At 39.8% G+C, this 15,930-nt stretch overlaps 1 protein-coding gene across 1 annotated transcript in view; it reads right to left on the bottom strand.

The window, feature by feature from the left end:
- The window catches only part of CNTNAP5 (contactin associated protein like 5), a 661,914-nt gene that overhangs the window by 42,153 nt on the left and 603,831 nt on the right, over positions 1–15,930 (bottom strand). The gene's annotated exons all lie outside the window — the stretch shown is intronic.

The following is a 15,930-nucleotide window of genomic DNA, read 5'->3' as shown; positions in this document are numbered from 1 at the left end:
CTCAAGGGTAAGAGATCCTTTCCTTTTACTGCTGCATAGTATTCCATGGTGTAAATGTACCACAGCTTTCTTATCCACTCATCTATTGATGGGCACTTGGGCTGTTTCCAGATCTTAATAGCTATTGTAAATGGTTCTGCTATAAACATAGGGGTGCATACATTCTTTCTGATTGGTGTTTCTGATTTCTTAGGGTATATTCCTAGAAGTGGTATCACTGGGTCAAATGGGAGTTTCATATTTAATCATTTGAGGAAATGCCATACTGTTTTCCATAGTGGCAACACCAGTCTGCATTCCCACCAGGAGTGCACTAGGGTTCTCTTTTCTGCACATCCTTGCCAGGACTTGTCATTTGTTGATGGTAGGCATTCTGACAGGTGTGAAATTATACCTCGTTGTCATTTTAATTTGCATCTCTCTGATGATAAGTGACTTTGAACATTTTTTCATGTCTTATGGGCATCTGTATGTCCCACCTGGACAAGGGTCTATTTAGGGCCTTTGCCCATTATTTAATTAGACTGTTTGTTTTCTGAGTTCCTTATATATTTTGGATATTAACCACTTGTCAGATGTATCATTGCCAACTATGTTCTCTCATAAAGTGGGCTCCCTTTTCATTTTGTTGATGGTTTCTTTTGCTGTGCAGAAGCTTTTTATTTTGATGCAGCCCCATGTTTTTATTTTCCCCTTAGTTTCTTTTGCCCTAGAACAGTGGTTCTCAACCTTCCTGATGCACGACCCTTTAATACAGTTCCTCATGTTGTGGTGACCCCCAACCATAAAATTATTTTAGTTGCTACTTCATAACTATAATTTTGCTACTGTTATGAATCATAATGTAAATATCTGATATGCAGGATGTATTTTCATTGTTACAAATTGAACATAATTAAAGCATAGTGATTAATCACAAAAACAATATGTAATTACATATGTGTTTTCTGATGGTCTTAGGTGACCCCTGTAAAAGGGCCGTTTGACCCCCAAAGGGGTCGCGATCCACAGGTTGAGAACCACTGCCCTAGAATATCCTATATAATAAAAAGGTAATATGCAAATGACCAAACTACTGAATAACTGGTTGCTATGACATGCATTGACCACCAGAAGGAAGACACTCAGCACAGGAGCTGCCTCCTGGTGGTCAGTGTGCTCCCACAGGGGGATCTCCACTCAGCCACAAGCCGGGCTGAAGGCTGGCAAGCACAGTAGAGGTGGCGGGAGCCTCTTCTGCCTCTGTGGAAGCCCTAAGGTTGTCCGACTGCTAAAGGGCACAGGCTGGGCTGAGAGGACACCCCCTCATCCCTCCAGTGCACAAATGTTTTGCACCGGGCCTCTAGTATCTACATAAACATATTACTATGAGAGATATCTGAGATTATGCTACCCAAGGTTTCTTCTAGGGTTGTTATGGTTTCACAACTTACATTTAAGTTTTAATCCATTTTAAGTTTATTTTTGTACATGGTGTAAGTTGGTGATCTAGTTTCATTTTTTTGGCATGTATCTGTACAGCTTTCCCAACACCATTTATTGAAGAGACTGTCTTGACTCCAATGTTTGCTCTTGCTGCCTCTGTCAAATATTAATTGAGTGTAGTGGCTTGGATTGATTTCTGGGGTCTCTGTTCTCTTCTATTGATCTATGTGACTATTCTTGTGCCAGTACCAGGCTGTTTTGAGTTATACTACAGAGGTTTTATAGTATAACTTGATATCTAACTTTGTTTTTCAATCACAAGATTGCTGCAGCTATTTGGAGTCTTTTTTGGTTCCATATAGATTTTTGGAGTATTTTCTCTAGATCTGTGAAATATGCAGTTGATATTTTAATAGGGATTACATTGAATCTGTAGATTGCCTTGTGTAGTATGGACATTTTAATGATGTTAATTCTATTAATCCAGAAATACGGTATATTCTTCCACTTGTTTATATCTCCCTCTATATCTTTTTTCAAAGCCCTGTAGTTTTCCAAGTACAGGTCTTTACTTCCTTAGTTAAGTTTATTCCTAAGTATATTAATTTTTTTGTTGTAATGGTAAATGGGGTTGTTTGTTTAGCTTCTCTTTCTGAGAATTCATTATTGGTGTGTAAAAGTGCTATTGGTTTCTGGGTGTTAATTTTGTATCAGGCTACATTGCCAAATTCATTTATTAAATCTAGTAGCTTTTTGGTAGAATCTTTAGGGTTTTAATGTTATCTGTGAATGGAAATTTTGCTTTCTCCTTTTAATTTGCATGCCTTTTTATCGTTTCTTCTTGTCTGATTACTTTATATAGGAATTCCAGTACTATCTATATACTTGAGGCTTGGTGCATGAAATTTGTGCACGGGGTGGGGAGGTGTCCCTCAGCCCAGCCTGCACCATCTTGCAATCCGGGACCCCTCGGGGTATGTCCAACTGCCAGTTTAGGCCCGATACCTGCAGGCAAACCAGCAGCCGGACATCCCTCTCGCAATCCGGGACTGCTGGCTCCTAACCGCTCACCTGCCTGTCTGCCTAATCGCTCCTAACTAGTGTTCTGCCTGCCTGATTGCGCCTAACTGCCTCTGCCTGCCTGCCTGATCTCCCCTAACTGCTCACCTGCCTGCCTGATCGCCCCTAACCACTTGCCTGCCTGTCTAATTGCCCCAACTGCTTGCATGTCTGCCTGATAGCCCCTAACCACTCTGCCTGCCTGCCTGATGCCCCTAACTGCTCATCTGCCTGCCTGATCTCTCCTAACCACCTCTGTCTCGGCCCCCACACCCAGGACCCAAGCTTCCCTCCTCTGGCCAGCTGCAGGCAATCAGGACCTGGGCTTCCCTCCCTCTGGCTGGCCACAGGCACCTGGCACCCCAGGCAGCTTCACCTGGGCTGGCCACAGGCACCCGCGACCCCGAACGGCTTCACTCAGGCCCTGGCTTTGTCAGGAAGGACATCCAGAATGATGTCCGGAAGATGTCTGGGCTATCTGGTCTAATTAGCATATTACTCTTTTATTAGTACAGATACATAAAAGCCTAAACGACTGAATGACCAAACAACTGGTCAACCGGTTGCTATGACATGCACTGACGCACTCACCACCAAGAGTCAGACGCTCACTGCAGGAGCTGCCCCCTGGTGGTCAGTGCACTCCCACATCCAAACTCCCCAGCCAGCCAACCTCCTGTGGTCCCTCCCCCCTGGAGGCCAGCCAACCTCCCACGAACCCTCCCCCCAGTTGGCCCTCCTGCGGTCCTTCAACCTGGCCAGCCAACCTCCCGCGGCCCCTCCCCCTGGCTGGCTGGCCCCCATGACCCTGATCAGGACTGGGTGAGACAGACCGGATTGGCCCAATCACTGGCCAGGCCAAGGAACCCCACCCATGCATGAATTCGTGCACCGGGCCTCTAGTGTTAAATAAGATTGGTGAAAGCAGGCATTCCTGTCTTGTTCCTGTTTTAGTTTTTGCCCATTGAGGATGATGTTGGCTGTAGGTTTCTTATATATGGCCTTTATTATTTTGAGATGTGATCACTCTCCCACTTTACTGAGAGTTTTTATAAAAAATGGGTGATGGATTTTGTCCAATGCTTTTTCTGCATCTATTGATACGATCATGTTATTTTTATCTTTCAGTTTGTTTATGTGAAGTATCATGTTTATTGATTTGCACATATTGTACCAGCTTTGCATCGTTGGAATTAATCCCACCTGGTCTTGGTGTATCATCTTTTTAATATATTGCTGGATCTGATTTGCTAATATTTGGTTGAGGATTTTATCATTTATGTTCCTCAGGGATATTGGCCTGTAATTATTTTTTCTTGCAGTGTGTTTATTGCTGGCCTCATAAAAAGAGCTTGGACGTGTTTCTTCTTCTTGGATTTTTTTGGAATAGTTTGAGGAGTAAAAGTGGAAGTTGTTCTTTGAAGGTTTGGTAAAATTTCCCTGTAAGCCATCTGGACCAGGGCTTTTGTTTGCTGGGAGTTTCTTATTTATTCATTTTTTATTACTGCATCTATTTCATCAGTTGTTATTGGCCTATTAAGATTTTCTGATGCTTCTCAATTCAGTTTAAAAATTTGTATTTTTCTAGGAATTTGTCCATTTCAACCATATTGTCCAGCTTGTTGGCATATAGTTGTTCATATTATTTTCTTACAATCCTTTTTATTTCTGTGGTGTCAGTTGTTATTTCACTTTTGTTTGAGTTCTCACTCTTTGTTTCTTAATAAGTCTGGCTAACAATTTATCAACCTTATTTATTTTTTCAAAGAACCAGCTCTTGGTGTTATTGATTTTTGTATTGATTTTTGTATTGATTTTTTTAGCCTCTATGTCATTTATTTCTGCTCCAATCTTTATTATTTCCTTTTGTCTAGTTACTCTGGGCTTTTCTTGTTGTTCTCTTTCTACTTCTTTAAGTTGTAGGGTTAAAACGTTGTTTGTTTGTTTTTCTTATTTTTTTAGGTAATCCTGATGTGCTATAAAATCCTGTCACAGGACTGCTTTTACTATGTCCCATAGATTTTGGATTGTTGTGTGTTCACTTTCATTGGTTCCCAGGAAGGTTTTGATTTCATTCTTGATCTCATTGGTAACCCAATCATTTTAATAACATGCTACTTAGCCTCCATGTGCTTGAATATTTTGAGTATTTTTACTGTCATTGGTTTCTAAATTTTATGCCATTGTGATATGAGAAGATGACTGATATTTCAATTTTCTTGAACTTGTAGAGACTTGTTTTGTGTCTTAACATGTGAGACCTTTGAGTATGATCCATATGCACTTGAGAAGAATATATATTCTTCAGCTATAAATGTTAATTAAATCCATCTGATCAAATGTGTCATTTAGTGTTTCTGATTCCTTGTTATTTATTTATTTATTTATTTATTTATTTATTTATTTAGGAAGATCTATCCAGTGAAGTCAGCAAGGTGTTAAAGTCCCCTACTATGAGTATATTGCTGTTGATCTCTCCCTTAAAATTCTTTAGAGATTTTTTAAATATATATGTAGGTGCTCCTATATTGGGTGCATATATGTTTACCAGGGTTATATCCTCTTGTTGGATTGATCGCATTTAATGTCATTATTGATAGGTATTTATTTCATTTCAATTATTTATACCCATGCTTCTCTCTCTCTCCATTTCTTCTTCTCATTATAGCAGTCCCTTTAGCATTTCGTGCAGTGCTTGTTTGGTGGTGATAAACTCCTTTAGCCTTGTTTTGTCTGGGTAGATCTTTGTTTCACTATATATTTTGAATGATAGCCTTGTTGGATGTAGTAATCTTGGTTTCAGATCCTGGCTTTTCATTACCTTGAATATTTCATGCCATTCTCTTCTGGCCTATAGAGTTTCTGTTGAGAAATGAGCTGATAGCCATATGGGAGCTCCTTAGTAGGTAACAAATTGCTTTTCTCTTGCTGCCTTTAAGATTATTCTCTTTTTCTTTAATGTTTGGCATTTTAATTATAATGTGTATGGGCATAAGCTTTTTGGAGTTCTTCTTGCTTGGGAATCTCTGTGCCTCCTGAACTTGTGTGACTTTTTCCTTCAGCAGGTTAGAGAATTTTTCTGCCATTATTTCTTCATACAGGTTCTCTATCCCTTACTCACTTTATTTCCCTCTGGCATACCTATTATGTGAATATTGTTATGTTTCACGTTGCCCCACAGCTCCCTTAATCTGTCTGCCTGTTTTTTTTTTTTTTGTTTTGTTTTTTGCTTTTTTTTTATTGATTTTTTACAGAGAGGAAGGGAGAGAGATAGAGAGTTAGAAACATGGATGAGAGAGAAACATCGATCAGCTGCCTCCTGCACACTCCCTACTGGAGATGTGCCCGCAACCAAGGTACATGCCCTTGACTGGAATCGAACCTGGGACCTTTCAGTCCACAGGCTGACGCTCTATCTACTGAGCCAAACCCGTTACAGCATTTACTATAATTTTATGTCTCTGCCTGTTTTTTTTAATTTTTTCTTTTTCTTTTTGGTTCTTGATTGAGTCATTTTTTTTACCCTGTCTTCTAATTCACTGATCGGTCCTTGGCGTCCCCTAATCTGCTGTGTATTCCTTGCAAAGTGTTCTTTATGAATTCTATGTCATTCTTCATAGTTACTGTATTTTTTATCAAACTGTTGAGCATTTTTACCATCATTTTTCTGAATTCTATGTCTGATAAATGCTTATCTCCATTTTATTTAGTTCTTCTTCGAAAGAATTCTCTTGTTCTTTCATTTGGGTCTTGTGTTTTTGTCTCCCCATTTTGGCTGCCTGTTTAGGTTTGTGTCTGCTCTGAGTCCCAATGTCCAGTGCAGGACAATGTCAGATGCTGTTTGTGACTGGCCCTGAGTACTCTGATTGGAGTTATCAGCAATCTACAGCTTGTGGCTCCCTCTGCTGAGACTGGGTGGCTTTGGAAAGGATTGACATATGCACCAGGGTCTGCTTTTCCTTGACCCAGGACTGGGGTTAGATCAGGGAAAGACTCAAAGCCTCCAGACACCCACCTCTGCCTGCAGTCCCATTGACACTCAGACTTGATTAGCCTCAGGCTATGCACCACAGGGTGGGGCAAGTGGTTTTCCAACAGGGTGTGGTAACTGCCTCTCCCCTGGAAAAATCTGCCCAGATAGCAAAGGTCTCCAGGAGAATGATTTCCTCCTCAGCAGGAGGGAATTACTCAGCACAGAAAACTAAAGTGGCTGCCTTCTGTGCTCCAACCCCAGAGACCCCAATCCTGGCTTCTGCTCACTCAGGTCCAATCTACTCTGCTCTCCCTCTACCTCAACCCAATGTGAGTGGCTGTACACAAAATTTTGTGTGTTGGCCCTTTAAGATGGTGTTGTTATTCGGCAGGCAGCAACCCTGCTGCTTTTCATAGTCAGATGTTATGTGGGCATCTTTCTCAGTTCTGGTCATCTGGGATGGGGAGCCCCTCCTGGCATTTAGACCCACGAGTTCTCAGTTGCAACCTCCCACAACTGAGATATCCTTCCGGAACTTCAGCTGCTGTTTGTGGGAGCTCAGTCAGCCTATCCACACCTCTGCAGTTGCTACTAGTCTCCATGTGGTTATCAGGATTCTCTCCAGCTAGTGTTCATTTGATTTTTCAGGGTGGCTTTTCTGTATTTTCATGGTATTTACAGTTTGGTCCTGGGAGTGTCAGTATAGCTTCCACTTACTCTACCAACATTTTGGAAATCTCTGGTAGCATTTCTGATTAACATTAATAACCATTCCTAGTTGGACACTTTCACATTTCTTTTGTAACATCACTGAAATCATAATTGGGCAGAGATGTGTATCATAGGTTCTTATGATCTAGAGTGAGCTCAGTCTATTACACACCTGAATAATTCTTTCTAAACTCAGGGAAAATATCTTTCAATATTTAATCATAAGTCTAGCAAAAACATCTTCCAAGAATAAATGTAAAATAAAGACAAATTTTATGTAAAGAATCACTGACAAAGAAAAAAATTCAAAAGGATTTACTACAAAGAGAATGAAATTAAACTTGGTAAATAGTTCCAGTCAAGATGTCAGAGTAGTTAAATGATGGGCCTCCTTCTCCCAGGACACATCAAAATTACAACTAAAGTACAGAACAATCAACTAGAAAATCCATCTGAAAATTAACAGAAGTCCTACAAGTAAGGATAAAAAGAAGAAGCCAAGTCAAGACTAATAGAATGGGTGGAGATCCAAAACAGGCTAGTCCCACACACATGTGGTGGTTGAGAACATGGAAGGGTATCTCAGCTACAGATAATACCCTTGAGAAGTCAAGGATCTCATTCCCACACTGGGTACCCAAACTGGAATTAAAGTGCCAGAATGAGGAGCCCCAAAACATCTGGCTGTGAAAGTTAATGACAATTCCATACATCCCTATGATTGAAATGTTGCTGGAAACACAGTGCCCTCTTAAAGGGTCTGCACACAGACTCACTAGCTCATAGGCACTCATCCTAAGTTTCAGTGAAGAAGGGACAGCAACTGCAAAGGCACCAGAGACCTATGGAGAGAAACTGAGTAGTGTGGCTCCTGTTGTTGAGCCCTCCTCTCACACATCCTGCAGGTGGGTGACAGATCTAAATCTATTTTACCTGGTGAATACTATTAGCTCTATCCCGGGGACTCCCTGAGAGCCCCCAAACCAACTCATGCACACAGGTAGCCAGCAAGTAGCAGCTGGCCGTGAGGTGCCCTGTACCTTGGGATGAGCAGCACCAGTTCTGGTGGAACCCCACCTAAATTCACAGCATGGCCTCTACCATGAACCTTCAGACTTAGTACAGGCAGCTACCAACTGCTTATTGCTTTGTGGCTCCTACCAGATGGCCCTGGGCCAGTCAGAGACAGTGGCTAAAATTGGCCAGCACCAAAGCCCTTCCCGAGAGGACCCAGAACCAATACACTTGATGGCACACTTCAGACCACAACAGAGCACCACCCTATTAGTTCTATAGGCTGCAAACCCAAGGGATGGTCTCAGTCGTGCCTAACCTCTCACCCACTGGGATGAATCCTGCTGTGTAGTAGCTTGTATGATGTGTTCAAGGCCAAACCTTTTAGCCAGTCAGACTGAAGGTCAATACTACCTACTGACATGTCAACAGCAATCAAGGCTGACCTATAAAAGGACACCTATTATAAAAGCCAACTCTGTCAAGACTGAAAGATGTAGCAGATCTACCTAGTACACAGAAATAAAACACAGAGGGGCAGCCAAAATGAAGAGTCAAAGAAATATGTCCCAAATAAAAGAGTAAGGGAAAACCTGGGGTTAGGGAACTGAGTTGAAATGGAGGTAAGCAATCTACCAGCTGCACAGTTCAAAGCAGTGTTTATAAGAATGCTCAATGAATTAAGAAGAATAGATTTACTCAGTGAGAATCTTAAAGAGGGGATAGAAACATAAGAAGGTCATAGAAAACAATTAAAAGAACAAGTTTAAATAAAGAATGCAATCACTGAAATTGAAATACACCAAAAGAAAGCAACAGCAGACTAGAAGAAGCAGAGGATTGAATCAACAATTTAGAAGCTAATGCAGCAAAAGCATCCCAGCCGAACAGCAAAAAGGAGAAAGAATTAGTAAAAAATGAGGGTATTTTAAAGGACCTTTGTGACAATATCAAGTGTAACAATATTTGCATCATAGGAGTATGAAAAGGTGAAAAGAGAGAGAGGAGGGGATTGAAAACCTATCTTGAAGAGATAATGATAGAAAATGTCTCTAACCTGAAAAGAAAGGACATACAAATTTAGGAAACACACGGAGTCACAAAGATGAGCCCAAGAATGTCCACACCAAGACACGTAATTAAAATGCCAAAGGTGAAGGACAAAGAGGGAATCTTAAAGGCAGCAAGAGACAAGTAGTTACCTAAAACGGAGCACCCACAAGACTTGTCAGCTGATTTCTCTGTAGAAAGTTTGCAGACCAGAAGGGATTGGTACACAATATTTAGAGTGATAAAAAACAAGGACCTATAACCAAGAATACTCTACCCAGAAAAGCTATAATTTAAAATTGAAGGAGAGATGAAGAGCTTCTAAGAAAAGCAAAGTTAAAGGAGTTCATCACCAGCAAACCACTATTAGAACAAATAAAAAAGCAACTTCTTTAAGAAAAAGAAGGGAAAGAATGATAAAAATATGAATAAAATGGCAATAACTACATAACAAAAATATGAATAAAATGGCAATAACTACATAACTATAAATAATTACTTTAAATGTAAATGGAATAAATGTTTCAATAAAATCTACTGTGGCAGGATTAATAAGAAAAGAAGACCCACACATATGTTGTATAGAATAGGCTCACTTCAGATAAAAACACACAAAGATTGAAAGAGAAGGGATGGAAAACTATATTTCATGAAAATGAAAAAGGCATAAAAGCTCAAGAACCAGTACTTACATCAGAGAAAATAGACTTTAAAACATGGGCTATAATAAGACACATGAAGGACCACACAATTCCACTTTTGGGTATTTATTTGAAGAAACCCAGAACACTAATTCAAAGACATATTCATCACTACACTGCAGCATTATTTACAATAGCCAAGATATGGAAGCAATCTAAGTGTCCACTGACAGATGAATAGATAAAGAACAGATAGTATATATGCACAATGGAATATGAATCAACTATAAAAAAATGAAATCTTGCCATCTGCAACAACATGGAAGGACCTAGCAGGGGTGGGCAAACTTTTTGACTTGAGGGCCACAATGGATTCTTAAACTGGACCGGAGGGCCGGAACAAAAGCATAGATGGAGTGTTTGTGTGAACTAATATAAATTCAAAGTAAACATCATTACATAAAAGGGTACGTTCTTTTTTTTTTTTAGTTTTATTCATTTCAAACGGGCTGGATCCGGCCCGTGGGCCGTAGTTTGCCCACGGCTGAGAGAGTATTATGCTAAGTAAAATAAGTCAAACAGAAAAGAATAAACACTATATGATTTATTTTTATGTGGACTCTATAGAATAAAATAAATAACTGAACAAAATAGAAACAAATTTATACATACAGAGCACATTTTGATGGTTGTAAATAAGGGAGGAGGATTAAGGAATAGTCCTAGATGACTTCACAAGTGAATTTTACTAAAAAGTCAAAGAAGCATTAATACCTATCTTTAAATGATGCCAAGGAATTCAAGAGGAGGGAAGTCTTCAAAGCTTATTTTATGAAGCCAGCATTACCCTGATTCCAAAATCAAGGACTTTATAAAAATAATTATAGACCAATATTTTAGATGAACATACATGCAAAAATTATAAATAAAATATTGGTAAACCAAATTCAGTAACACATTAAAAAGATCATACAGCATGATCAAGTGGGATTTACTCCTGGGATGCAAGATTGGTTCAATATCTGCAAATCAATTAAAGTGATGCACCACATAAACAAAATAAAGGATACAATTTGTATGATGATATAATTGATGCAGTAAAAGCACTTAATATCAGCACCCATTTATAATAAACACTCTCAGCAAAATGGAAATAGAAGAAACACCTCAACATAATAAATGCCATATGTGACAAGCCACAGCTAAAATCATATGAAATGGGAAAAAACTAAAAGCATTTCACATAAGATCAGGAATAAGACAAGAATGTACACTCTCACACTCATATTTAACATAGTATTATAAGTCCTAGCCATATCAATAAGATAAGAATAATAATAAAATACATCTGTACTGGAAAGGAAGAAATAAAACTGTCATTATTTGCAGATACCATCCTATATAATAAAGAGGTAATATGAAAATTGACCATCACTCCAACAAAAAAGATGGCCACCCCCATGTGGTCAAAGATGACCACCACAAGATGGCCAGCAGGGGAGGGCAGTTGTGGGCGACCAGGCCAGCAGGGGAGGGCAGTTGGGGGGACCAGGCCAGCAGGGGAGGGCAGTTAGGGGTGACCAGGCTGGCAATGGAGGGAATTAGGGGTAACCGTGCCAGTATGGGAGGGCAGTTAGGGGTGACCAGGTCGGCAGGGGAGGGCAATTAGGCATCAATCAGGCTGGCAGGGGAGTGGTTAAGGGGTGATCAGGCTGGCAGGAAGAAGTGGTTAGGGGCAATCAGGCAGGCAGGAAGGCAAGTGGTTAGGAGCCAGCAGTCCCGGATTGTGAGAGGGATGTCTGACTGCCCTTGAGGGGTCCCAGATTGGAGAGGGTGCAGGCTGGGCTGAGGGACACCCCCCCATGCACGAATTTCAGTCCTCAGTGCAAATATAAGAAGCAACCAATAAATGAATATGTAAGTGGAACAACAAATCAATGTTTCTCTCTCTCTTTCTTCCTCTCTTTCTCTCTAATATCAACCAATAAATTTTAAAATAAAATAAAACACCTGAGAATAAATTTAATCAATGTGATAAAAGAACTATACTTGGAAAATTATAAGATGCTGAAGAAAGAAATTAAGGAAGATACAAATAAATGGAAGCACATATTGTGCTCATAGATAGAAGAATTAACATCATTAAAAAGTGCATACTACCCAATGCAATCTATAGATTCAATATCATCCCTATAAAAATACAAATGGCATTTTTAGCAGAACTAGAACAAATAATACTAAGATTTATATGGAACCACAAGAGACCACAATTAGCCAGAGCAATCCTAAAAAGGAACAAAGTTGGAGGTATCACATTACCAGATATCAAATTATACTGCAAGACTATAGTAATCAAAACAGCATGGTACTGCTATAAAAACACACATGAATAAATAGAACAGAATAAAAACCCCAGAACCAAATCCATGCCTCTATAATTAATTCATATATGACAAAAAGTCAAGAACATAAAATGGAATAAAGAGCCTTTTCAATAAATGGTGTTGGGAAAATTGTACAGACACATGAAAAATAAATTAAAACTAGGTCACTTTCTTTGACCATGTACTAGTATATGAATAAACTCAAAATGGATTAAAGACAAATATAAGCCTGAAATATTAAAACACCTAGAAGAAAACATAGGCAGAAAACACTTTGAATTATTCTTAGTAATAAATTTTTTTTTTCTTATACGTCTTCTTGGTCAGGGAAACAAAAGAAAGAATAAACAAATAGAGCTATAACAAACAAAAAAGTGTTTGTACACAAAGAAAAAACATCAACAAATAGAAAAGAAACAACCGGAATGGGTGAAGATATTTAACAATAATACATCCAATAGAGTTTAATATAAAAAATTATAAATATCTCATGTCACATAACACTAAAAAACAAACAAACAAACAATTCAACTAAAAAATGGTCAGAAAACCTGAATAAACACTTCCCCAAAGGGGAATATAGATGGTCAGTAGATTTATGAAAAAATGCTAGATGTCACTAATCATCAGAGAAATGCAACTTAAAACCACAATGAGATATCACCTCATACTTATCAAAATGGCATTCATCAATAAATTAACAAATAACAATGTGATGATGTGGAGAAAAGGGACCTCTCATGAACTTTTGGTGAGATTGCAAAATCATGCAGCCACTATCAAAAACAGTATGGAGATTCTTCAAAAAAATAAAAATGTAACTATCTTATAACCTAGCAATTCAACTTCTGTTTTTTTTATTTTCTGGAGAAATCCAAAACATTAATTTGAAAAGATGTATGCAACATTATGTTCATTGCAATATTATTTACAACTAGAGGCCCAGTGCATGAAAATCATGCATGGGGAGGAGAGTTCCTCAGCCGGCCTGCACCATCTCGCAATCCGGGACCCCTCAAGGGATGTCCAACTGCTGGTTTAGGACCAATTTTGCAGGCAAACCAGCAGTCAGACATCCCTCTTGCGATCTGGGACCGATGGCTCTAACTGCTCACCTGCCTGCCTGCCTGATCGCCTCTACCACTCGCCTGCCTGCCTGATCGCCCCTAACCACTCTGCATGCTTGTCTGATCACCCCTAACTGCTCTACCTGCCTGCCTGATTGTCCCTAACCACTCGCCGGCCTGCTTGGTTGCCCCTAACCACCTCTGCCTTGGCCCCTGCTGCTGCAACTTTGTTTGGAATGATGTTGGGATGGTCTTTCGGCTGTCTGGTCTAATTAGCATATTACACTTTTATTATTATAGACTAGAGGCCCAGTGCATGAAATTCATGCACGGGGCGGGGTGTCTCCCAGCCCGGCCTGCACCCTCTCCAATCTGGGACCCCTTGGGGGATGTCCTACTGCCGGTTTAGGCCCGATCCCTCTCACAATCCAGGACTGCTGGCTCCTAATCGCTCTCCTTCCTGCCTGCCTGATTGCCCCTAACCACTTCTGCCTGCCAGCCTGATCACTCACTAACCGCTCCCCTGCCGGCCTGATTGATGCCTAACTGCTCCATTGCTGGCCAATTGCCCCCAACTGCCCTCCCCTGCCGGGGACTGATGGCCCCCAACTGCCCTCCCCTGCTGGCCTGATCGCCCACAACTGCCCTCCCCTTCTGCAACCCGCCTCTTCTGCCGGAACCCGCCTTCTCCACGCAAGGTGGTGGAGACACCAGGATCGGCCTCCTCTATGCTGTACAGAGCTGCAGGACCCCAGGCCTCACCGCATGGAGTGGCCTCTGGGCCCTGCCTCCCCTGTGTGCACGGCCATCTTATGATGGCCATCTTGTGACGACGTGAGGGTGTAACGCCACCTATTAGTATAGATCAGTGATGGCGAACCTATGACATGTGTGTCAGAGGTGACACGCGAACTCATTTTTTTGGTTGATTTTTCTTTGTTAAATGGCATTTAAATATATAAAATAAATATCAAAAATATAAATCTTTGTTTTACTATGGTTGCAAATATCAAAAAATTTCTATATGTGACATGGCACCAGAGTTAAGTTAGGGTTTTTCAAAATGCTGACACGCCGAGCTCAAAAGGTTCGCCATCACTGGTATAGACAGCCAAGCAATGAATACAAAATCTATGTCCATCAATAAATGACTGGATAAAGATAATGAGCAATACAAATACAATGGAATATTACTAGGATATAAAAAATAATGAAGTCTGATTATGGCAACATGGATGGACCTAGAGAGTATTATGCTAAATGAAATAAGTCAGAGAAAGACTAATACTGTATGATTTTACTTATACTAGTATGTATAATCTATAAAACAAAATAAATGCACAAACAAGGCAGAAACAGACTCAGACACAGAGACCAAACTGAGGGCTGCCAGATTGGAGGAGGCTGTCAGATTGGGGCTGGGTAAAAAATATAAAGAGATTAAGAATTACAAATTGGCAGTTACAAAATAGTCACAGCTTAGGAAATCTAGTAAGAAGTATTGTAATAATTATGTATGGTGCCAGTTAGATTTCTTGGGCAAATATCTCAGTTTGACAGAAGTTTGACAGTAGGTACTATACTTACTGGGGATCACTTCATAAGTTATATAAATGTTTAACTACTATGCTAAAAATAATATAGAATTTCATCTGTATTTGCAAACAGTAGAAAAATTAAGAGAAAACCTGGTAAGTAGAGTGTTCAGAAATATAGGAAGGAATGAACAACAAGTAGATTACTGCCTGCCTTGGTAAACCAAAAATAGCAGTGTGTACATCAAATACTAATTAATAAAAAGAGGTAATGGAATAAGAAATTAACATGAAGTGTAACTTTGAGCTCGGTCACTTGATTGGCTCATTCAACTGCCATTGGAAACTAAAATGTAACTTTTTAGACTTAACTACAACTAGATTTCTGGATGCACATTATTCTCAAAAAACCAACGTATTCAATTTATGGATCTGAGAGGCTGGAGTGAGATCAGAGTCACTGTCCTGCTTTCTCAACTGTGCCTACTGCCCTACCAAGTGATGGAACATGAAGTGTCCTCCGCCACCATTTTTCAGAGGCCTTCCTCTCCTCTAGGGAACTGACATGCAGTACTAGGTCACAGTGGCCTCTGGTCTTCAGGCCAGCATCAGTGATGTCCTCGTTGGTGACAACTCCCCATTAACCAACTCAAAAATTTGGGGGAGTCACTTTGAAAGACTAACAAGAGTCCACACCAGAAGTGCCGCCACAATTTTGTAAGCAAATAATTTCCTGTGTTAAATTCATTCCTCCTTAAAATGTCCCCGGTATTTGTTTTCTGCAATGTACTGTGACTGAGAGAGTAAATAACAACACGATAGAATCACAGGAAAAGTTGAAGAAGTAGAAAACAAGGAGGCAGAAACAAATTCAACCTTAATAAGTAACCCCAAATTGTAAAGGGACTTACTTTTGCCAACTTATAAAGTTGACAGTTAGACTGGATAAATTGCAAAATTAAACTCTATGCTTTTCATAAGATTATACATGACACTTAGAAAAATAAATATTAATAGAAAATATATGGAAAAAATAGGCCTGGTAAATACTTACTAAAGTGAAACTGAATG

Source organism: Myotis lucifugus, unplaced genomic scaffold, assembly GCF_000147115.1.
Source record: "Myotis lucifugus unplaced genomic scaffold, Myoluc2.0 scaffold_427, whole genome shotgun sequence".
NCBI classification, from domain to species: Eukaryota; Metazoa; Chordata; class Mammalia; order Chiroptera; family Vespertilionidae; genus Myotis; species Myotis lucifugus.
This window is presented reverse-complemented; position numbering and strand designations above follow the sequence as displayed.